At 37.9% G+C, this 25564-nt stretch overlaps 1 protein-coding gene across 1 annotated transcript in view; it reads left to right on the plus strand.

The window, feature by feature from the left end:
• tmx1 (thioredoxin-related transmembrane protein 1) overlaps nucleotides 1-8676 on the plus strand; it is a 28142-nt gene extending 19466 nt beyond the window's left edge. Inside the window, exon 9 of the mRNA XM_043697632.2 lies at nucleotides 6977-8676. The gene's annotated coding sequence lies outside the window, so the exon portion shown is untranslated. The remainder of the gene's footprint in view (nucleotides 1-6976) is intronic.
• The last annotated feature ends 16888 nt before the right edge of the window (nucleotides 8677-25564 follow it).

A 25564-nucleotide genomic window follows, 5' to 3' on the forward strand; every position in this document is an offset into this window, starting at 1 on the left:
TAGATAAGGGTAAAGTATCAAAAATCTAAACAGCAGCAGTTTTGGTAGATAGCCATGACATCCAAGACAGTCATGTACTGGTAGGGAAATAGTGATTATGGGAATGAACATTGGAGGAATAGAAAATCTGGAGATGGAAACAGCATTAGTTTTAGGTAGCAAGCAGAAGAACACCAACGCAATAAGACAGATACTAGCATCTAAAAGTGATGTGAAGAAAATGATATGCTATTATTACAATAAGACTGGACATGCTAAAGTTAATTGCTTATTTTAAACCAATAGAGATATTGCAAGATACTGGAGCAAGTCAGTCATTGATGCTGAATGACAGGACTACAAACTAAGAGCAGGAGTACACCTTCTGGCTCTTCGCGCCTGCTGCGCAGTTCTATAAAGATCATGGCTGATCTTTTCGTGGACTCCGCTCCACTTACCCACATTTTCACTGTAACCCTTCATTCCTTTATTGTTCAAAAAAATCTTATCTTAGCTTTAAAAACATTTACTGAAATAGTGTCAACTACTTCACTGGGCAGGGAATTCCATAGACTTACAACCCTCTGGGTGAAGAAGTTTCTTCTCAATTCAGTCCTAAATCTGCTCCCCCTAATTTTGAGACCATGATCTGGTTCCAGATCAGTTCAGGTAGAGACTGCCCCATCAGTACAGACACTCCTGTTCCAAAACTGATGCCAATGCCCCATGAAATGGAACCAGTCTTGCCCATACTGCTCCCTTAGCCATGTGTTTACTTCTCTGATTTTCTTATCCCTAAGCCAATTTGCACATGGCTCAGGTAGTAATCAGAGATTATGACCCTTGATGACCTGTTCCTTAATTTTGTTACTAGTGCTTGATAATCCCAAAACATGTCCTCCTTCCTAGCCTTTCCTATGTTGTTTGTCCCAATTTGGACCACAACAACTGGATCCTTCTCCCCCTCCTTCCTCCCCCTCCCCCCCCCCCCCCCCCCCCGCTCCAATATCCTTTCAAGTCGGTCAGAAATGTCCTGCACGCTGGCACCGGGCAGGCCATGTGTGACTCCTGATCCAGCTTGCAAAGGATACTATCTGTCCCCCTAATTATAAATCCCCAAAAACTACAACTTGTCTTTTTGCTCCCCCCTTTTGAATGGCTTTCTACGTCATGGTGCCATAGTCAGCTGGCTCATCCTCCCCACAACCCTCATCAACACAGGGAGCAAGCATCTAGTACCTGTTGGACAAAGTCAAGAGCTGAGGCTCCTTCATTCTTGACCTCGGAATTCTCCAACCTGCCTCACTTAGTGTCACACCCTGTTGTTCCTGATCGCTAACTGAATTTCAATTACTTAATTCTCCAGGTGTGTCTGCCTCCTGAAACAAAGCATCCAGGTAACTCTTTCCCCCTTCCGGATGTGCCACAGTGTTTGAAGCTCAGATTCCAGATTATCAATTCTGAGCCAAAGTTTCTCAAGCAACCAACACTAGCTGCAGATATGGTCACTGCAGTTCACAATGGGATCAGCCAGCTCCCACGTCATACAGCTACAGCACATCAGCTGTACAGCCATCTCTACTTAGTTAACTACTTTACTAATTTATATAAATTTATGAGTTAATTTTTAATGCTTCTCTTCTTTCAAACTTACTGCAGATGTTACAATTTGTTTTCTAGAGGGGTTAATAATGGAGAAAAATATTAATTGGAAGCAAACACCGAGGTTTCAATCCCAAAATATATACTTGGATTAAAGGGTGATTTAGTAAATGGAGGAGTTGGAGTCAAAGTAATGCAACAAACCACTGTAGAAGAAATAGAGCAGGTGCATCCTGAATTTAGAGAGTTGTGCCATGCAATGTACTCATATACTTAACTAGAGCCAAACTTGTTTGTTATCAGTTTTATTAGCAGTATTGTAACAGATAATCAGAATCATTTAACAGGTGAGGATGTTTTAACAAGGTTTCCTGAAGGCACATATTTGGGGGGAAATGTAACAGAAATGACAGTGGAAAAGTTAATCTCATTTTTTACAGGACATGGATTACCAAAAGAAATACAATCAGGTCAAGGTTACAAATATTTAAAGAAATTATGTATAGTCTGGGAAAAAGCAATTCACATCTTCAGCTTATCATCTACAATATCACAGAACATTGGAAAGATGACATCAAAATTTAAGATTCAGGATTAGAACTACTTGTCAAAAACATCCTAATGATTGAGATAAGGGAATTTCTTTTTAACTGTTTGCCATCAGGGATGCCCCAAATGATTACATAATATTCGGTCCTTTTAAATTGACATTCTAACCTGTGTTGCGAGGAAATGTAAACATAAGAGACATTTGTAAACCAAACCTTAGAGACCTGTGTCAAGTTTCTGAAATGATTTAGAGGTGCTGGTGTTGAACTGGGGTGGACAAAGTTAAAAATCACATAACACCAGTTATAGTCCAACAGGTTTATTTGGAAGTACAAGCACCGAAAGATTGTACTTGCAAATAAACCTGTTAGATTATAACCTGGTTTGTGTGATTTTTAAATTTCTGAGAAACCAACCAAAGCATGAGTTAGCCAAAAAAGTGGAAAAATCAGTGAGTGTGTCATGTTAATGTATTAATGTTATTTCATGACAGGGATGACAGCCACTACAAAATCATATTTGGAGTAGTGAAGGAAGTAGCGAGTGAGATTTAATATGAGTGATTGGAGAGTGAATCAGAAATTGAAAATTCTGAAATCAATACTCCAGTAATCAGTTTGGATAAAACAAGATGCATTTGAAATATTCAGTTGAATATTACGCCATGTCCCAGTAAACTATTGAAATTACTTATAAAAGCTACTACATACTCATAAATTGATTTATTTAAATAGAACAGAAGCATGAGTTTTGTTATACATAATGTTATTGTAAAGGGTACTTTACCCATGAATCAATATCCTTGCAGATTCAACCCAAGGAAATTAGCTCAAGTGAACAAAGAGACTAGGTTTCTGATGGATAATGATATTATTGAACTGAGTCATAGTTGCAGAAGCTCACTTATTTTGTCAAAACAAGAGATTACAAGGATTATGTATAGTTTATCATAAATTCAATATTGTACTAAATGAGGCTTCCTTTTCGACTCCATGATTGGAGAATTGCATTGAGACGATTCTAAAAGCATAGTTCACTACAAAGATTGACATGTTACAGGGATAGTGGCTTTTATAGCACTGGCTGGACTTTATCATGGACAATAAGCTGGCATTAAAAAATTCACCAGCAATCTTTTAATGATTAGTCAACAAGGTCATCAAAGGATTATGCAATGGTGTTGTAAGTTAGATGACTATGTTGTGCTCTGCACTTGATTGAACAGTTTCATTGATTACAAAGAGCAATTTTTTGGTCAGACATTTGGTGAAATGAATTGTCAATGCAATGGTGGCTTATTTTGGATACACTGACAGACAAGGTTAAGTAGCACCCAAAGAAGCAAAAGAAGCGATCTTGATTTTTCCTGTGCCTGAAATAGAAGAAAATTCGGTGGTAATTTAGTATGAGTGGGCTTTATAAAACGTTTCTTTGCGTTTCAGCATTGTGTTGGCTCCTTTGACAAATTTATTATAAAAAGGCAAGACATTTGAATGATCAAAAAGTTGTTTTTTTTTTGACAATTTGATAGTTATACTGGTGACTGCCACACCAGTTTTAGTAACCTCAAATTATGCTAAGCTAATAAGAACTAGCAGTTAGTGCCAGTGACATTGCGGTTGGCACAGTAGTGGGACAAAATGGCGATCAAACAGTTACAGTAGTTTGTTATTTCTGTGGAAAATTGAATTCATGTCATGAGACATATTCAATGATTGAGAGTGAGAGATTGAGTTACAGGAATATTTAGATGGATTGGTCAGAAGGGCAGATCAGTGGTAGATGAAGTTAGCCCTGATAAATGTGAGGTGATGCATTTTGGAAGAAGTGACACGACAAGGGAAACTCAGAGGAATAGAGGGATCTTGAGTGCTTGTTCACAAATCCTTGAATGTGGCGAGACAGGTTAATACAGTGCGAAAGTGAGTACTGCAGATGCTGGAGATGAGAGTCAGAGTGTGGAGCTGGAAAAGCACAGCAGGTCAGACAGCATCCGAGGAGCAAGAGAATCAACATTGAAAGCATACGGCATGCATGCCTTCATCATTTGAGGTATAAGTTATGAGAGCAGGAAGATTATGTTGGAGTTGTACAGAACTTTGATTAGGGCACTGCAGTTTTGGTCACCTCACTATAGGAAGGATATGATTGCACTGGAGGGGGTGCAAAGGATATACATAAAGCTGTTGTTTGGGATGGAGTATTTTAGCTATGAGGAGAGGCTGGATAAGCTTATGCTGTTTTCTTTGGAGCAAAATAGGCTGAAGGGGAAACTTGATTGTGGTATATATGATTATGAGGGGTATGGACAGGGTGAATAGAAAGAAGTTGTTCTTCTTAGTTGAACCATCAAAAACAAAGAAGCATACTTCTAAAATGACAGACAGAAGGTTTTCAGGAGATTGAGACAAACATTTTGCACCCAGAGGGTGGTGAGGGTCTGGAATGCACTGCCTGAGAAGGTCCTTGAGGCAGATAACATTCTAACCATTAAAACATACTTGGATGAACACTTGAAGTGTCATAACATTCAAAGCTATGGCCTAGAGTGGGAAAGTGGGACTAGTATAGGTAGTAGTGTATTTCTGGCAGTACAGGCTTGATGGGCTGAAGGGCCTCTTCTGTACTGTATGATTCTATGAGTCTGGTGTTAGCTTTGTAACATTTTGAAACCTGCATATCCAACAACTCTGCAGAAGCATTATTTTAATAGGGAGTATAATCTTTCAGATTTCACACTGAAATTGTTTTGTGGAAGTATAATGCCACTATCATTTAATTTGAAAATTATTCATATTCCAGGAAAAGACAATTTTAAAGTAAATCCTTAATCAAAAGGATATATGAAAGCAAATGAGTATCATGATCGAAATGGACTCGAATAGAATAAGCTTGTTATGGAAGCCATGTTAATGAAAATATTATTACTGTCCAAATGAAATAGAAATAACAATAAGATAACATTTTCACTTAAAAGGAATATGCATTTTAAAGATATCTTTTCAGTTTTTTTCTGGAGGGGTGGCAAGGTGAAATGAAAGTTCATAAATTATTATTTAGGAACTTGGGTTAGAAAGTGAAAGTAGATGGGGTTTTCATTTTTTGGGTCGATGGAATGTTTTGGTTCATAAGAATCAGCAACTAATTTTTTTTTTAGCTGGGGATCAATATAGCATTTCCAAGAAATTATGTGAACTAAACTAAGTGACAAGATTAGCTACTTGGTGGGATAATTCTGAAGTGTTTATTTAGTTTTCCTTTTATGATGTATAGAAGTAGAGAGGCTAGAAGTCAGAAACCTGTTAAGTTCAGTTTACAAAGATCCATTCTAGTAGAAGAGCAAACACAAAAATTGCTGGAAAAGCTCCGCAAGTCTGGTGGCATCTGTGGAGAGAAATCAGAATTAATGTTTTGGGTTGAGTGACCCTTCCTCAAAACTATCAAAAGAGTAGTTTAATTTTGGCAATCTCCAGGTCATCAGAGTTGGAAAGAAGTCTTAAGCCATTTAACAGTCCAAATAGACAGGGCTACAAAAAAATCTGAGTTTTTTTAAGAGTTCAGGGGGAATAAGTCACTGAATTAGTCTGCATCTGTATTTCTTGGAGAGTGACAGTAACAGAGAATCACATTTAGTGAATGTACACAAAGTAATCAAAAGAAAAAGCTTGAAAATTACTTAAGTGATTAGGAAGTTTTAAAGTGAAGCTAGGGGTGATACTTCACTGAGGTCAGGTGTTTGTAAAGGATGTAAGGATTTCTTTTTACATTTATGATGAGATCTTTCCAAATTATAAATAGCTTTGTTTTGATTCCTGTTCTTTTATGTAATAAACTAATGTCCTTTTGTTACAAGTACATTGGTAGCCACTATGAATATGTTCAGTCGCCGATCACCACAGTAACAAAATTACAAAAATAAAACTTAGGGTCTATCATACCAGGTTTCACTCTGGAATCTGACTTGTCCACTGTTATAACACTTCAATAACTTAAGATTTTCTATCCCTTTTTCAATTAATATTAAGGCTGCAAAGTTCCTAATAGAACGAAACAATGTGTTTGCCCTGTTTGATTGAACTTGAGTGCGACAATGCAGGAGGCTGAGAACAGAGAAGTTAAACTGGGAAAGATTTTTTTTCTAATTACAGACAGAATGGTGGTGTTAGGAGAGCAGTTCTTGGTCTTGAAAGGTGCAAGACTCTGCACCATTTATTTCAAACGTGATATCCATAATTAGAGAAAGGACACACTAAATTACTGTCTCACTGCTTGCCAATTTTCGTGATTGCATATAATAAAATCATTAAAAATATTCTTGTCTAATGTCGATCCATTCTTTTCGAGTTTTCTTTGTAAAAAGTGCTGTTACACTTGAGGCAATGTGGGTAATGATCCTCTAGAGGGCACTGGTGTGTTGCAGAGTCCAAACATTTTCTTCCTCCTGATGTAAAATTAGAATGTAAGGAATTCTCATTATAGCTATTAGAAGCTGGCCAATAACTGGGGACAGGGTCTAATTAATATCTCACATCATTACTAAATAAAAATACATGTTCTTTAACAAATGCTATTGAAATCATGGTATGCACATGTCTGTTCTGACTTTCAGTCTGAGTTATGCTGTTTTCATTGTCAACTAGATTTGTAGGGTGGAAGCAGACCTGAACGTTTTTAAATATACGGTCCAATACTGATTAAAGTAGTGAATTTTATAAACAATGTTGAGCATTTTCTGTTCTGTAAACTATTAAGGCAGGGACTGTTGTTTGAGATTGTCATCCAGATGATTGTGATGGTCATAATTTATCATAGTTAAAGGTTTTCATATTTTTAAACCTATTTACAGGTTCTTCTGAGGACTTGGTGAGTTTACCCAATAAGCAGCTGGACTATACAGATCAGGATGATCTCTGATTTCGCCCCGGGATGTGTTAAATTAGGAAATCTGAAGTAAAGTGGTCTAAGAGCGCTACAACTAGCCTATCTATCTCCAGTAAGCTGATGTTTTTGCTCTTAATTCCTATTCAGAGACCCTTGCTAGAAATGCTTATGTAAGGCCATTGGATACATACAGGGTTCAGTTCAACTAGGAATGAACAGCCCGCTAACATTTTCTGTCAACTTTTGTATCTGGGAATTTTCTGTGTCAAAGTCATTACCTTCAGGAAAGAAAGACAGAAAAATAAATTAAGCAATTTGTGGTATTTATTCCTATTGTCTTCAGCCCTTGACAGAAATTCCACTCCTTAGCCACCAATGCCATTGCTTCTTTGAGCATTGTCTCAGGATGAACATGCCTGTTTGCAAACTGGTCGTTTTGTTTCTGAATTTAAAACTCCACATTCTAGCCATCATAAAGATTCTATGTTTAACATAGTTCAATTCACCTCTGCCTCAATCTATCTCCTGCTGAAAACCTCAACTGTGCTTTTGTTACCTCCGGTCTCAACTCTAATACCCCTTGGCCAGTCTCTCATCTTCCATCCTTCATAAATTTGAGCTCATACAAAACTCTGTTCCTGCAACCCAACTCTCACCAAATCCTATTCACTTGTTACCCTGTGCTTGCTGATCTAGATTGGTTCCATCAAGGCCTTAATTTTAAAAGCTTGATCTGTCCAATGCCTTACACTCCCTATCACTGTAACCAAGAACTCTGCGTTCCTCCAACTCTAGCAAATGTCCTTCACCAAACAATTGGTGGTCATACCTTCAGCCAACTGTCCCTTTTTCTTTGAAATTCCTTCATTGATTATTTCCATCTCTCCTCCCATAAAGTTCTTCTTAAATAGGTATCCCTTTACACAAGTTATCAGTCACGTTTCCCACTGTTTGTTTTGTGGCTCATTGTTAATATTTGTCTGTACTTCTGTGAAAGACCATGAACATTTTACCATGGCAAAGGCACTATAAATTTGAGCTGTTGTAATAATGCTGATGTTGCTTTCTGTTAACCAAGTTATTTTGTAAATTGCAGCTTCAAGTATTTCTCTTCAAGATCATACTCTGTTGTGATAACTCAACTTTTGATGCTATTTGCACTTGTTGTAAAATTATTTGGCTCATTTGCATTCCAAGTCCATTTAGTTTTTATATAATGCTGAAGCCATTCACTGCCTCCTTCTGCAGCTGGAGAGCTGGAATCATCAAATTCTCAGAACAGCTTGGTTATTACTTGGTGACACATTGGCTATGCATCCCTTAATCATTCATCCCTGGAATGAACTATGTTGGCATTCATACAAAAGACTGGCAAAAAAAAAGTCCCCATTGGTTGGTTTAATTACAGTTCAAGAGACTTGACAAGTGTTCTGAGTAAAATTGGAAAATTTGCAGCTGGCAATTGATCCATTGTTTGTTTTCAATTCTGTTTGAGTTCAATAAGTGAAATTATTGGCATGAATGATATAATCATTGTTTCAGTTCAATAATTTTTTAATGTTTAATTACTCCCTGAACCACTTAACATTGTTGTGAAACAAATGTATTATAAAATGTATTTTATTTAAATAAATGGCAGTGTTATTGTTCTTAATAAAATGTGTAAATATATTTTAAATGGTAAAGGAACTCTATCATGCCTTCAGATCAATAGTGCACCTTCTTATCTTCAAATGCCACTAACTATTCTCACTTTAGAATAGTAATCCAAACAAAGGCACTTGTGATCAGTTCAAAGAAAAGCTAGGAAATTCCTTTCTAACCTCATGTTTCAGAAGACTGCAGTTATCATTGCCTTATTATAATCCCACTTAACCCCATTTTCACCACATCTTAGGCAGTATGCTCAACAGATGAAATAATAAATTATTTTCTAGTTGAGTACAATACTCTTCATTTTGTACTTACAAAGTTTAGCAATGTAATATAAAAATATATTTATTTTCTATAGGCACTTCACACAACATACATACTGTCAATTATTAACCTAGCTTTCTTTCAAGACCCATGTATGTCAATCTACTTATTTGTAAAGTAAAATGTGAGAGTTACTCAAATGTAAAAGCATTATTCACCTACAAATGGGAAAAAGAACAATAATACTATTGCAGAATTGTTTAAAGACTTGTCACTGCACTTCGCACATTTAGCAGAGCATAACAGCAACAACAGCTGTAAATCTTCTACTTCTTTGATCTGTGATCTGTGATGACGGATATATTTTGGCTTAAACCACGAGATATATAGCTTTGAAAGTAAGTAAAGTAATTACATTTATTCAGATCAATTGGGTTCTAACCCTAACAATGGATTTGAATTTCTGCAGGGCCATTTGCTCTGATATTGCACTGCCGAGCTGGGGATAATTCCCATCACTGCTATTTAGTGCTGATTCTGTTGTAACATGCAGGTCAGTCTATGTGCGTATTTATTTATTTATTGGCATTTTAGAAGCAGAATTCCTGTGTAACATTGGAGTAGTTTGTTGGAGAAGGGGATATGGAAATAAAGATTGTAGAGATTTAAAAGATAAGAATGGTTGAAGATTGGGTTTGTAACTCCAGTTAATGGCTTGTGAACCTTTGTGGTACTTTTGTAAAGAATGCCTTTAAATAGTGGAACAGACGTAGGCACCCAAAGAAAGGAGCGGAGAATTGATTGAGGGGAAGCCGTGGCACAATGGTAATGTACTGGGTTACGTACTGGACAAGTAATCCAGAATCCCAGACTAATATTCTGGGGACATGGGTTTGAATCCCACTGTAGCAGCTGGCAGATTTTTAATTCAATACAAGAAGTTTGGGATTTTAAAAAGCTATACTAATGACAACTATGTAATGATTTATGTATAAAACCACCTGATTCACTAATGTCCTTTAGGGAAGGAAATCTGCTGCCCTTATCTGATCTGGCCGCATGTGACACCAAACCCAAAACAGTGTGGTTGACTCTTAAATGCTCTGTTGGCAATGCTGGTCGTTACTGGGAAAGAGTCGTACTCTTACCTCATGAAAGAATAAAGAAATTCTTGGCAAAGAAGCAGCAAAGGGAGAAAGGCAGCCATGTGCCCTTTTTGGGAAAACTATTTTGGGAATACTTTTCCATACCATTTGGAGAGAGTTGACAAGGTGTCACTTCCTGTAATTCCAGAACTACACGACCAGTACTGAAAAACCTCCCACAGCCCGAAGATGACAGTTGAGGTGACAGCCTGGTACTATCTCTTCCTTCTTGGGCATGAACACACTGTTCACCTAAATTTAATAGCTTCACAAATAGGTACACAACAGAAACCCTTCATACACCAAAAGGGAATCAATAACTCACTATCTTTAGTGTGTCATTGCATTGACTCTTAACTGGAATAATCTTACTTCCAATGTACAATTTCAAACCAGCAAATTCATTACATTGACTGTTTGATTCCACCTGGGAGACATTCATTAAATGGCAAAGTTGAGCTAAATTGTAAAATTATTGCAGGCAATATCTGCACATACTTGGATGGGTGCAGCTCCAACACCATCCAAGAAGCTTAACACCATCCAAGAAGCTTAACACCATCCAAGACAAAACAGCCAGCTTGATCCACATCCACAAGCATTCACTCTCTCCACCACTGACACTCAGTAGCAGCAGTGTGTACTGTCTACAAGATGCATGGCAGAAACTCAGCAAAGATCCTTAGACAGCACCTTCCAAACCCCCGACTACTTCCACCTAGAAGGACAATGGCAGCAGGTACATGGGAACACCACCACCCTCCAAGGCACTCATCGTTCTGACATGGAAAAACATCATCTTACCTTCATGGTTGCTGGTTCAAAATCCTATTATGTCCTCCCTAAGGGCATTGTGGGTCAACCACATGGACTGCAGCAGTTTAAGAAGGCAGCTCACTACCACTTTCTCAAGGGCAACTAGGGACAGCAATCAAAATACTGACCAGCGGTGTCAACGTCCCACAAATGAATGAGAAAAATAATATCAATGAAAGACGTCAGAAATCTCACACTTTAGATTATATAAATACGGTGTGGTCATTGTAATTTAGCTGTAGCCATTGTTTTCATTATCTGCTCCCAATTCTTTTCCTGGCTACTAACTCCATTTTTCTCCCTAGCACATGGCAACAATCTGAGGTTAAACTATCTGTTCACAACGTTAGTGTCATATTTGACCCTGAGAAATACTTTCAACAATATATTCACATTATGACTAAGATTTTCATTGCTATGACATTGCCCATCTTTGCTCCTATCTCAGATCATCTGTTACTAAACCATCATCCATCCCTTTGTTATCTCTGGACTTATTCTAACATACACCTGGTGGTCTTCAAAAGTCCACCTTGTGTAAAACTTTGTTGCTGTATGTTAACTTGCACTAAGTCTCATTTACCTATAACATTTGTGGTCAGTGACCTGCATTGACTTTCAGCCAAGAAGCAGCTTCTGGTCATTTGAACGAATTATATGGCTCAATTATATTTGTTTTATAATGCTTCTGTAAAGTGCCTTGGAACCTTCAACTATACTAAAGGTACTCCATAGATATAGATTGTTGTTGTACTTTGAAAAACTTTAATTTTTACTATCATTTGACACTCACAGAGTTGATCTCAATTCAAGTCATATTGCATTTAATTTGAAGTGACAAATGTCTCCTTTAAAGCATTTTGACATTGAATAAAAATGCCATGATGTCAAGCTTGACTCTTAGCAATGTAGCAATGCCTATATTCACTGCTCATGAAATTGTAAGGAAAATGTGGCAGCCATGATCCTCAGGTCAATTGTATTTTATATGGAAGACCCTTCCTTTTTGCTTAAACTGCTGATACGAAGTCTTTTGTTTCTTTATTGAATAAATCTGAAGTAAAATATAGCTGTACATTGGTAAAAATATTTCTTATGCCCTGACTTATGTTGACTTATGTTGAATGATATTTGAATGCATCAGTGGGCAATCTGAAAGCCCTGAGTGAGTAATCTTGGTTCTGACATAAATTGCTGTCACGGCTCAGTTTAGATTTAGGACACTAGAAATTTAGCTAAATATTGGAAAAGTCCGAGGAAGCCAGTCCAGGCAGCCCGTATTAAGACAGATCTAATGTCAGAAATTGCCTTTCCTCCTTCTAGTGCTTTCTTCTCTGGAGTAAAGAGCATATATTATAGGATGAGACTTCGCCATTGTTTAAATTGTGTGAAGATGAAAAACAAATTCCACATACCCACACCTTGTTTGCTTTATATGCGCTTATCAGCATACCAACTTTTCAAACTATTATAATTAGCTGTTATGAATTGCATTTCACTCAGTAGGCTGCAGCTTCCTAATTATCTTGTGTACATTCAAACGATTTCAACTGTAAAATTGATCCTGGTGTTCATGCAAAAAGAAAATGTTATGCATAATAATAATTTTGCAACATAAATAATGTAACAGATTTTTACTAAATACAAATGAAGGGGAAACATAACCTCTCAACCATTTAAAAAGATACTTCAGTGTTAACACAAGTGAAATGATTCACTGATAGATGCTCAATAACATATGAACATGCCAACGACACAGTCTCCCTCTTTATGGTTGATTTAAATCACTGTTATCAGCTCTTGAGGTTATCCAAGTTACAAGGCAAAGCTCAAGCATGCACTCTATCAGGAGCTACAGAAAATAGAAGCATCTCTTTCTCCAGACATCAAGGAGTTAGGATCAGACAAAATATGTGGTATACCAGAAGCTGAATGTTCTCAGCTCTGTACTTAATAAACTGACTTTCTCATTAGTGAATTTAATGGTACCTTAGCTTCATTAGAAGGACCAACAAATATCACAAAAGCCATTATGAAATAGTGGCAAGAAGAACAAAGCAATTTGGCAATTAAAGATTGTGTAATGGTTATATTACTGAACTAATGATCTGGAGAATATGAGATCTAAACCCAGATGGGAATTTTGAAATTTGAATTGCTTAAAACATGTCATGAATTATAAAACACCTTACATCAGTAAATGTGGAACGAGTCTGCCATATTAGTGTAAACACGCTGCTGGTTCATGACTGTCATTTTGGGAAGTAAATCTGTTGCCCTTTCCAGGTCAGGATTATATATGATGCCAATCCCACACTAAAGTGGGTTGGCTCAATTGCCCTGCAAGACTGGAACGGGGTCAAGTTGTAAGAGAAACAACATGACGTGGTACTCAGGTTAAAGATGCATGTAGCATGGAAGCAGACTTTTCAGTCCAACCAGTCCATGCCAATCATTTGCCCAAACTAAACTAGTCCCACCTGCCTGTGTTTGGCCCATATCCCTGCAAACCTCTCCTATTCATGAACTAATCCAAATGTCTTCCAAATGTTGTAGTCATACCTGCATCTTGTCACTTTCTTTGACAGTTAATTCCACACACGAGCCACTCTGCATAAAAAGGTTGCCACTCATGTCCTTTTAAATCTTTCTCCTCTCACCTTAAAAATATGCTACCTAGTTTTAAGCCCCCATATTGTTCAGATTGCTGAACAACACATTTACATTTACATCTTTTAATACAAAGGCCGCAAAAGAATAGGGATGTTGTATGAGGAAGGCCAAAGGTGTCAGCATCACCCATTGCTCTCATTTCTTTTGCTTCCATTGATGCAGCAGCCTCCCAGTATAGATTTCTATGCATGGTACATCGTCTGTAACCAGGAGTGATACTTCATACTGTAACAATGACATTCAGGGCTCTGCAGAGAGACTGAAAACCAAATGTAAAGTGGAATCAATGAGATTTACAGAAAAAAGTGCAAACTCATGTAGCGTGCATTGTTTTCCAAGCCACCAAACCGCCCTGAACAAATCTCCTTCCTCTCTTGGCCACCATGTCTTGGTGCACGTTCCTGGCTTTGCAGCTGCCTTAGATGGAACCTGCTCAGCAATGGAGCCCATTGGCCCTGTAACCTTCATTTAATGACTCTGAGGGTATTTGTGTTTGGACAGGCTAGATATACCAAGATGGAGTCCAATGTGCACCAAATGACAATAGACTCCAACAGAGGTGCAATGTGATAAGGTACAACATGCCCTGTGCCACAAAAGGAGGATTGAGAATTCAGTTAGGGCTGAAATACGTTACAACAATAGGGTTGATTATTTATGGTCATTTCAAAAGTTTTTTGGGGCCATCTGTAATCCCAGAACAAATATGTTGTTGCTGGGAGGAAGGGTGACTGTGTGAATGCACTAGTTGTCAACTTCCTAAAGGATGTTTGCACTCATTATATTTTATGTTTCTGATTGACTCCTGGTTCCTGAATATGGACCTTCATATCTGTTTTTGAGTGTCTCCATTTTTCTTTCTCTTTACCTCATGGTTACAAAGACATTAGCTTATTTTATCCAAAATATTGGATCAATCAGAAATGGAAAGTCATATGGAGCAGAACATGGTGCAAGTCATGAAGTTAAGCAAGAATAGAATCGGCCACATTTTAAATTACTTGGCAACAGGAAATGGGAATACTTGGAGCCCAAAATGGGAACAGGCTGAAACCAAAAATAATGGTGTTTCTCAAATGGCGGCTCAGACTGCATTCTGGGATTTTTCTTTCTTCCTTATCTTAATTAATCTTTTTGAAGCAGGTAGTATATTTTCCACCATATTGACTTCACTTTTCTGCTTTTCTTAAATTATTTTGATTGTTTTGTTTTCTGTTTTCAGCTGTTTCTTTATATCCTATACATTTTGTTTTCTGTTACCCTCTCGTTCCTTCCTCATTTATCTTTCCATTGCTGTTTGTACACTACTTTTACAATTTTACATCTGAAGTTTGTTTTCCCTAAACGTTGGGGAATGAAGGACAAACAATGTGGATTGCAGGTCAGGTAAATGCACAGGGGCCAATGCAATAGTTCTGACAGGAAAACATTTGATTTTTATTGTTGTCACGTACTGCGACGCCACAAGGAAATAATCAAAGCAAGCAGCCTATGAAACACTTAGATTTAAAGTTCACTTGTGAACTAACAGTGGCAAGAAGCAGCAAATATCTCAGCCAAGCAGCTGGCAAGACTGGAGTAGAAAGGTGATGACCAGTAAGTTACACTTTGGTGGTTGGCAAAGCCTGCAGAGGCAGTGGGCTCGTGACATTTCATTTTCCTCTGTTTGTCTCGTATGTGGAATATGTCTCATGGGGAATGGGAGCAGGTTTCTCTTTAAAGACAACTAAAGAGTCTTGCATGGCTCTGGTCAGTACTGTACTAGGTCAGTTACAGGCAAACTCAAACTTTAGGTAGAAATCACTTATAACAGAAAATTAATTCTACAAGTGAGTTTAGAATTCTACATTTTCCTTTTTCTATCAATGTTTGTCTTTGTTTGTATGCACTTATCTGACTGAGAAACCAAGATAGCAACAAAAGATTTTTGTGAAGGATTTGAACCTTGTCTCAATGATTCAGCATCTGTTTCTTGCTGCTAGTAGTAATGATTTATAGTTGCAAATTTTATTCTGGCTTCCTATGTGGTGATAGCTACATTCCATACTTGTCATAGCAGAATTCTGTCACAGCTTTACACATACAACGTTTCCAGCAGTGTGACACAGGTGTTTATATGAGCTGCACAGAGTGACAGAGGAAGTGTGACAGTTGAAAAACAAAGTAAGTGTCACTTCTGTTGGTCATGGTGAATCAGAGTGTTTGATGTTTCCTATTAATCTGAATAATGTAACATACATCCATACATTCGTCAGTTTAAAATCTAAATGAGTTTGAGTTTTTATTCAAAATCTGAATAACTGGGACATGATAAAGCAGATAAAAACCAGAGCCCAAATGATCTGTGTAATTTCAAATACCATCACTAAACCTCAAGAAAACAAACAAGCAAATAAGCCTGGTTAGATAAGGTAGATGAGAGCACATAGCGCCCCTCATCTCCTCTTGCAGGGTTTAACCTTTCCTTAAATAATTTTGGGACTTCAGACTCTCATGCACTTCCAGGATGATATTCACCTTGCGCTTGAGACATATCTTCTGCCCCAGTCTGAAATTGGAAATGGCACCTTGATCTAGTTTGCTGGAGCTGCAGGAGTTGGAGGAGGGAGAGAGAAAAGGTGTGTGTGCGCGTGTATGTATATGTATGAATGTATATATACATGTGTGGGGGGGGGGTGCATGTGTACATGTACATGTGTCTACATGTGTATATGTGGATGTGTATATGTGTGTGCTGTGTGAATGTGTATGTGTGCATATGTAGGTGTTTATATGTGTGTGTACATATGCATGTTTGAGTGTGATGAGCATGTAATCTAATAAATAAATCAATCCAGAAATAAACAGAAAAATCAATCTTAAATGGGAATAAAGTTATAATGGGAAGACTGCAAATCTTACTCCCCCAAATGTTAGAGGCCATATTGTTGTACAGAAATGATTACTGGGGAAAAATTTGCTGCACCATTTGTAAGAAACTGTATCTACTAAGTGAGCTTGTTCAAAGTAGAAGGATGAAGCTACAAGGATCTCACTACAAAACATAAATTCTAGTTATCTTACCAGTTTAAAATTTTGGTATCACAAAAACTTGTACATTGCGAAGAAATGTCCACGGTCTATTTGTGTCCTTAGCTGTCAAGAATATATTCTTTGGGGGAAAGGTGATGGCGCTGTAGTGGTAATATCACTGGACTTGTAATTCAGAACCTCAGCATCTGCAGTCCTCACTTTCTCCTTGTAATTCAGAACCTCAGACTAATATCCTGGGACATGAGTTTGTATTCCTCCTTGGCAAATAGCAAAATTTAAATTCAATAGTCAGTTCACCGTGTAATAGAATCAGAGTCATAGACTCATACAGCACGGAAACAGATACTTCAATCCAACTCGTCCATGCCGACCAAATTTCCCAAAATACACTAGTCCCACTTGCCTGCATTTGGCCCATATCCCTCTAAACCTTACCGCTCCAAATGTCTTTTAAGTGTTTGAACTGTATCTGCATTTACCACTTCCTCTGACAGTTCATTCCTACGAATCACCCTCTGTGAAAATCACCCTCAGGTCCCTTTTAAATCTTTCTCCTCTCACCTTAAAAAATGCTCCCGGTTTTGAACTCTTCTATCCTGGGGAAAAAGACCTTTGCATCATATCTATACCTCTCATGGCTTTATAAACCTCCATAAGGTCACCCTCCTATGCTCCAATGAAAAGTGTCCCAGCCTATCCGGCCTCTCATAACCAAAAACCTCCAGTCCCGCAACATTCTGGTAAATTGTTTCTTAACCCTCTCTAATTTAAAATCTCCTTCCTATAGTAGGGTGACCAAAACTGCATAAAGTATTCCAAAAATGGCCTCACCAATGTCCTGCACAATCTCAAAATGATGTCCCAAATGACCTGAGTAATGAAGGCAAGCATGCGAAAAGTCTTCTTAACCACCCTATCTATCTTTGACACAACTTTCACAGATCTATGTACCTGAACCCATAGGTCTCTTTGTTCAACAACAGTATCCAAGGCCCTACCATTAACCGTATGAGGTGTACCCTTGTTTGTTTTACCACAATATAGCACCTTGCATTTATCCAAATTAAACTCCATCTGCTACTCCTCAGCCCATTGGTCCAATTGATCAAGGTCTCTTCATAATGTTAGATAACCTTCTTCAATGTTCACTATGCCACCAATTTTGGTGTCATCTGCAAACTTACTAATCATGCCTCCTAAATTCCCATCCAAATTGTTTATATAAATAACAGACAAAAGTGGACTCTGTCAATTGTTATAAAAACCCACCCAGTTCACTTATGTCTATAGGAAAGGACATCTGCCATGCTTACCTGGTCTGGCCTACATGTGATTCCAGACTGACAGGAATTATTGACTCTGGAAAATTAGCGATGGGTAATAAATGTTGGCCCAGACCCCCACATTCTATGAAAGAATAAAAACAAAATCTTTACAAATAGCACAATTTTATATCACATTGTATGTTAGTAATTAACTTCAATCATGCTAATGCACAAAGAATTATAAACAGCAGTTATTTGTATAACTCTTACCTCACTGTACTTTCATGGATTAATAATTTTAATCACACACCAAGATAATAAAAGGTGAAATACCTCACATCACAAAATATTTAACATGTCTATAAGTGTAAATGAAACAAAACTATATAACTAAAAATGGTAGTGAGTCAACAGATACTATAGGTCAAATAACTAGATAAACTATTTTTTGCTTTATACTTCTGATTTATGATGTTACAGCCTTATAACTGTTACCTCGATGCCTTTGTACAAGCACGTTGTATCAAAAGGTCACACATCAAGAGCAGGCATTTCAACAATACTGATAAAAGTCAGATCATGTTGAAGCATCTTTCCAGCATGACATGAAACAGGTACTGAACATTTATCTGTTACAAATCAGCTTTGATTGAATCCATGACAAGTCTATCTCAGCAATTAGGACAGCTGAAACTGGACACCTACTCAGATCTTGATTTCTCTTAGCAGGCATCCTCCTGCACATGTTGAGATGAATGAGAGATCTTCCCTCAATTCATTTTATTTGTAACAGATTCATTTTGCTGTTAGTGCTGCAGACTTCCTTTCTCAATTTGTTCATTTCATTGTGTTTGAGGTGTGGTAATAAAAGTGAACATAATTGGTAAGGAATATGTCATGTCTTCTGGTTCCCTTCAGCTAGAAATAATCACACTTTGGAGTCTAAATGCTGGACTGTTGAATATATTTCTTGCTGCTTTTTGTGTGACTAATGGACTGATACATTATTATTCACCACATGACCATAGTGCAACAGTGAGTATGGCACTTGCAATGTATATTCACTTAACAAATCATTCTCACCTTATCACAAATAATATATCAATATAAAATCCCTCCATTTCTTAAAAAAAAGCTTCTTTTTTATGTATATATTTTTATTGAAAAGTTTTTAAAAAAAAAAATTGCAACAAATCCAAAATAAGACAATTCAAAACAGTACAAAGAAAAAGCACAGAACTACGTTCATGTATAAATATGTGTGTATATATACATATGTATATATATATATATATATATATATATATAATAAGAAAAAAAGAAAAGGACTCATTGAATACATAAATAATAACCAACAACTAACCACTAGCTAACTAATAAATAATAATAATAATAATACAGCTCAGCAAGACAAAACAATAGCTCTCGACCATCGAGAGCATTAATTTATGCATATTCATATGTTCATAATTCTTTCTCTCTGGGTATTAGATTTATTACTCACAATCAGCATGGCTATATAAAAGCCCTTTAAAAAGCTTCTTTATCAGTATTATCGTTCCAATCATTAATTTTCAACTTATAAATATCTAACATAAAAAATGATATTTACAGCATGTTTCCTTTTCTTGAAAGTGTTGTGCTCGGTTGTGTGCCTCCATCTTGTAGATTTGGCATTCATTGCTCTCAGTGATGAGTTTGAACATAGCAAGGGTGATGTGTGTGTGTGTTGCAGCAGTCATGCTTGATGTTGCTGACATTGTGTCACTTGCTGGTGATGTTGTGAATGTTGCACTGTATGGCGATGATTCTGTTGATAATGACTGGCTTGTTATAGTGATGTTGTTTGAAGGTCTTTGACACTTTTCCAACTCAGATGGTAGAATAAGAACTCTGTTCCTTCTCAATTGTTTACTGCGTTTGGTCTCAGTGACGTTTGATCTTGGGGTCTCATCTTCAGCAGCTATCTGGGTTGGGCTGGATTTCAATTTTTCGTGATTTGATCCTATACATGTATAGTTTCAACAGCTCAGGCAGAGATATAACATGCTTGGCAGCATTGTCTTACACTTTCTTCAATTCAACAGCCATGAAGGCAATTTTGTATCAGCCTGGAGAGGTGCATGTTGTAATGACAATAGGGTGCAGTTTGTACCTTCCTGTGACTCTCTGTGCATGTTGTTTTCACTGTCTGGACATGTGATGATGGGATGACGATGTTGAACCCCATATTGTTTGGTAAATCCTCTAAATTCTTTCAAAATGAACTGGTCTCCCATTGTCACATATTACTCTTCCAGGAATCCCTTGCTCTGGAAACAGAACCACTACTGCTGAGAAGATAGCTGTCAAATCTTACCTTTGGAATAAAAGGGAATTTTGAATATTAGATTTCAACTATGAAATACTATTTTTGATTGTGTGTGAATATACCAACTCAACAAGCAACAATTAAAGGTTCAGTTGTTGATGATTTGGAGCTGAGGAACAGTTCAGCTGCAGTTTTGTTCGCAGCAAGAAGTTGATCGGTGTATGGACTAGACAAGTTATCAATGATTGGTTCTTTTGTAACTGAACAGTTTTGAGCTGAGAGCATTTTAGAGAGAGGGAGAGAAAGCAGCATACAGTTCTTCTCCAGCTCAAGGTTGGTCTCTTTATTCTCTTTATTATAAGCAAACCTCACAGTAAACCTGAAGAAAATCAGTTTATCCTTTCTGCATCAATTGTTGCATGTTGTGAATTTCGAATGATAAATCAGAGTACTTTCACAAGCAAACCAGCCAACTTGTGTCTCTCACCAACTCGTGGAAGCATCTGGAGAATGATGACTGAAGCAATGTGCTGATCAGCAGAAGAATCATTAAGATCAGCTTAACAACAGAGCCTGAGAACAAAGACTACTAAACTGTCATTCCAGATTTTTCCCATTTACACAGTCTGTTTCTCCGTCTATATTTATAAAGGAACAGATATTTTAATTTATAATGTTATATGCTGATGTTTTATAACTCTTAACCTGTAGTTAAAGTCTAATTACTTGTAATAAATAGTAATCATTGTTCAACACAGAAATCTGGCCCATACTTTTTATTAATCTATGTCTGAACATCAAGTAAATTGGGGAACATTGCATCCTTTATAAATTCTTTAACTTTGAAAGAATTCCCCAGTGAGGTGCAACAACTGTAGGCACCATTGTGTTTGTATTTTTTCTGGATGATTACCCAGTACACAGCTGATGTGGCTCTGAGGTCACACTTTTCCATTCCCATGTGGCCTTTACTATTCTATTAGAGAAATCTTTGGGTGCATATTTTTGGGTCTGACTATTCTGCAAGCAACTGAACTCTGTCTTTCAGTGAGATTAGATTAGATTAGATTAGATTACAGTGTGGAAACAGGCCCTTCGGCCCAACAAGTCCACACCGACCCGCCGAAGCGAAACCCACCCATACCCCTACATTTACCCCTTACCTAACACTATGGGCAATTTAGCATGGCCAATTCACCTGACCCTGCACATCTTTGGACTGTGGGAGGAAACCGGAGCACCCAGAGGAAACCCACGCAGACACGGGGAGAATGTGCAAACTCCACACAGTCAGTCGCCTGAGGCGGGAATTGAACCCGGGTCTCTGGCGCTGTGAGGCAGCAGTGCTAACCACTGTGCCACCGTGCCGCCCATCATTTTGCACAATGACAGGTTCTTTTTGGTCACAGTATGACAGAGTTTTCTCCTTGCATTTTACTTCCTTGAGTTTGTTGAATCACTTTTTGTGTGCCTTTAACCACTGGTATGCCACACATCCTTTAGAGAAGACTAGATGTCTCCTCTAAAAACCCAGTTCTGTTGTATTACTGACTGTGACTGTTGCATCCTGCCAGATCATCTCTGGATCACTTGCTGAATAAGTACCTGTAACTTTTTTTGTTGGCTTCGTCTTTAATATGACACAGGTTTGGTGGAATTACACTCACTAGGTGTTGAAACTAAGACAGGGCACCTGCTAGCACTATTTTATATTCCTGTCTTGTATTTCAGAGTGAAATCAAAACCCTGAAGCCGCAGGAGTAATCTGTGTACTCCAGCTGGTGTCTCCATTCAGATTCTGCTTGTAAATCTCCTCCAGTGGCTATGATCACTCTTCACTTTCTCCAATGAAAATATGTATGTAATTTCTTAGACCCATATAAGACTGTCAAATGTTTTCCTTCTTTGCTGCCATATCTGGCCTCAGTTGATTTTAGAGCTTTGGGTGTGAATGGTATTGACATCCCCTCTTGTATTAGAGGTATTCCTAGTCCTTTTGTAGAAGCATCATTTTGCACAATGACAGGTTCTTTTTGGTCACAGTATGACAGAGTTTTCTCCTTGCATTTTACTTCCTTGAGTTTGTTGAATCACTTTTTGTGTGCCTTTAACCACTGGTATGCCACACATCCTTTAAAAATGGTGTCATAGCTTCACTATATGTTGATTCATGTGAAGTTTGAAAGAATTCACGTACTGGATCAAGTCAAGGAAAATTCTCAACTTTTGATCCTCTGTCTCAGAGATGGCTGTGACATTTTCTGGGCTTAGCTTGACACTGGTGGATAGGTACACCATCCCCTAAGATCTGAAATTCTGGCAACTTCACAATGCATTTATATGTGTTTAGCTTGATCCCAGCTTTCCTAAATCTCTTCATGCCTTCATGTAGATGGTGGTGCCATGAAAACATGCCTTATGTCAGATAATAATTTTTCACCCTCCAGCTAGAAACATAAATTGAACTCTGAGAAAAGACTTTTTTTTAAACTGAAGTTAGAGATGGCTATCCTAATTTGTATCACTCCACATTCCTCATTTTAGTAAATGGAACTGGTGACAGTATGTCTGCAAAATCCCCAAAGAAAATGTCCTCTTGGGAATACGAGAGGCCCATATCTCCTGTCCCAATAACAAGGCATTGAGGCAAACACCAAAAGTGTTTCAACTGTTGAAGAAGATTTGTAAAGGCTAATCACTTGGACAATGGAGCCCTGGCTAAGTAAACTTCCAAGACATGATCTAATGTTGGAGCACATGCACAATTTAATTATTTAAATCTAGTAAATATTTGGAGACAGAATGTCACGCAACAACCCTATGCATTTGTTTTGTCTAAATGGCTAAGGATGAAGAGTTAAGAAACTGTGAGAGGGGACTCAAATGGGCAGTCATTCCTGTTACCCTCGCTCCCTCCAAACAACCTGGCAAGCTGCAAGCTCTGCCTGCTGCCTGTGACCATTCAGAAACACTCCCTTTGCAGGCAGAGACTTCTGAATTTAACTCAGCATAACTGGCTCCAGAAGAACATCCAAATCATCTGTCTGCAGATTTAAAAAAATTCAGGAAACCTCAAAACTATCAAAGGAAACCTGCAGGACCACCAAATTCAGCCAAAAGTCAGATGAGCCACTACTCTACAGATTGTGGTTACTTCCCTGGACTTTAAGTTGACCAACCAGTACTCTCCCACTCTGTAATCAATATTCATGTCTGTGAGTTGGTGTGCCCATGTGCAAAAGTTGGAATGTATTTTATTTGTTTAGATAAACTGGCTCAAATGTTTTAAAGTTAACTTTCTTTTTGTTAAACTGAAGAAAACCTGTATGGTTACTTTATGATCAGAGCACGCGAATAGTTAAGTACTCACTATGTATATCTTATTCCGATTTCTATGGTCAAACAAAAAGAGAGGAAAGAAGCAAATCACTCAAATGCTCCTCATTTTGCTGTAGAGTGGTCAGGGTCCTTTTCATCAACATCACAGGTGTGAATATCATCAGCTTTCCTGATTGCTCTTTCACATCCTCGGTATGTGTTGTCTGCCTTCTGCTGAACACATCGCAATTTTGGCTAAACGGTATCCACATGAATTTGTGCCAGTCAAAGGGAGTCTTGGGTATTGTCAACAGTGAAGATTGCTTGTCATGCATCATGTTGCAGTAGCCATTCCTGGTATCAAGAGTGCTGACAACCTTTGCTCCTGCCGGTGTATTTATGATCTGTTATATTATTGGAGTAGGATAGTGATTCCACTTTATTGTTTGATTAAGATCTGTAAAGAGTCTTGTAATGCAGTTGGTAACATCCTAGACTTTGGGCCAGAAGGTCTGGTTTCAAGTCCCAGTCCGGGACTTCATGGCCAAGAAAGGTGTTTTCAGAACATGACTAAGCAGAACAGGTAGTAACTTGTAAATGATTCCAACATGCATCATAGGGAGGTGATGGCCTAGTGATACCATCACTAAACTATTAATCCAGAAACCCAGGTAATGTTCTGCCAGTCTGGGTTCAAATCCCTCCATGGCAGATGGAATATAGATTCAATAAAAATCTGGAATTAAGAGTCTGATGATGACTATGAATCCATTGTCAATTGTTGTAAAAATCCATCTGGTTCACTAATATCCTTTAGGGAGGGAAACAGCCATCCTTAACTGGTCTGGCCTTCATGTGACTCCAGATCCACTGACTCTTAACTGCCATCTGGGATTGGCAATAAATGCGGCCTGGCCAGTGATACCCTCATCCCATGAATGAATTTAAAAAAACTTAAATAGGCAATAAAAGTGAGAGCAATTCCCAGTTATCTATGGAAACAAAATTGGAAAATTGGTCTGTACCATCACAGTCATAGCTCTGGACTATCATGCGCATGTTGCCATGGCAATTCAGACTCCTTGAGTGGGATATAATGGCTAGACAGTCAATGTAGATCAGCTTGATATTAATAGCATTGGATTTGATCCTTATTCCAGCTGGAATAGATTTGGAACATGCCAGCATACCCAGGGTGGAGATTCTGGTGTTTTGGGTCAGACATGCTTGCAGGCAGAGAACTACTGATGAAGAAAGATCTTCAGAATTCAATCAATTTCTTAACAGTTTATTTGGCTTATCAGTGGAATTTAACCAAAGTATAGGTTCTGTATCTCTGGTATTCACCTTCTTTTCTTCCATCTCCTGAAATTATTTTTCAAACTTTGTTTTTAGTTCTATGACTAATTTTCATAGGGGCAAATCATTGATCTTATTGCTGAGCCAAAATCTTCAAAGCATCCAACAGTCTTACCATAACATGTTGGGTATATTTTGAACAGATCTTCCTGGCTTCAAATCTGAAGTCATTTTTCAATGAATGTGCTATTCCCCCTCAGTGTCACCTACTTCACCTCATAGTTTAAGGAGATAGGTAATTGCAACCATTCAACTGTCGGAAAGTGGGACCATATGTTTTATGCATCTCTCTGATTTGGCTTGTTTGTAGCTTTGACCTGAATGATGTTGCATTCTTGAATGTTGTTGGAACTGAACCCATCCAGGCATGTGGGGAATATGTCATCACATTCTTGACTTGTGTCTTGTAGATGATGGACAGGCTTTGGGGTGTGAGGGGGTCAGTTACACATCACCAAATTTTAGCTTCTGACTGGTTCTTGTAGCCACAGTATTTATATAGATGGTCCAGTTAATATTGGTGTATAAGGATGTTGATTGCAGGGAATTCAGCAATGGTAATTCTATTCAAAAGTGGATGGTTAGATTCTTTCTTGTTCAATGTGGTCTTGTGTGGCTCAGATGTTACTTGCTACATATCAGCATAAACCTGGATAATATCCAAGTCTTACTCATTTTGATGCTGGCTGTTTCAGTACCTGACAAAACATGCAATT

This window comes from Chiloscyllium plagiosum, unplaced genomic scaffold (assembly GCF_037043375.1).
Source record: "Chiloscyllium plagiosum isolate Xiang-an unplaced genomic scaffold, Cpla_swu_hap1 HiC_scaffold_8, whole genome shotgun sequence".
In the NCBI taxonomy this organism is placed as follows: Eukaryota; Metazoa; Chordata; class Chondrichthyes; order Orectolobiformes; family Hemiscylliidae; genus Chiloscyllium; species Chiloscyllium plagiosum.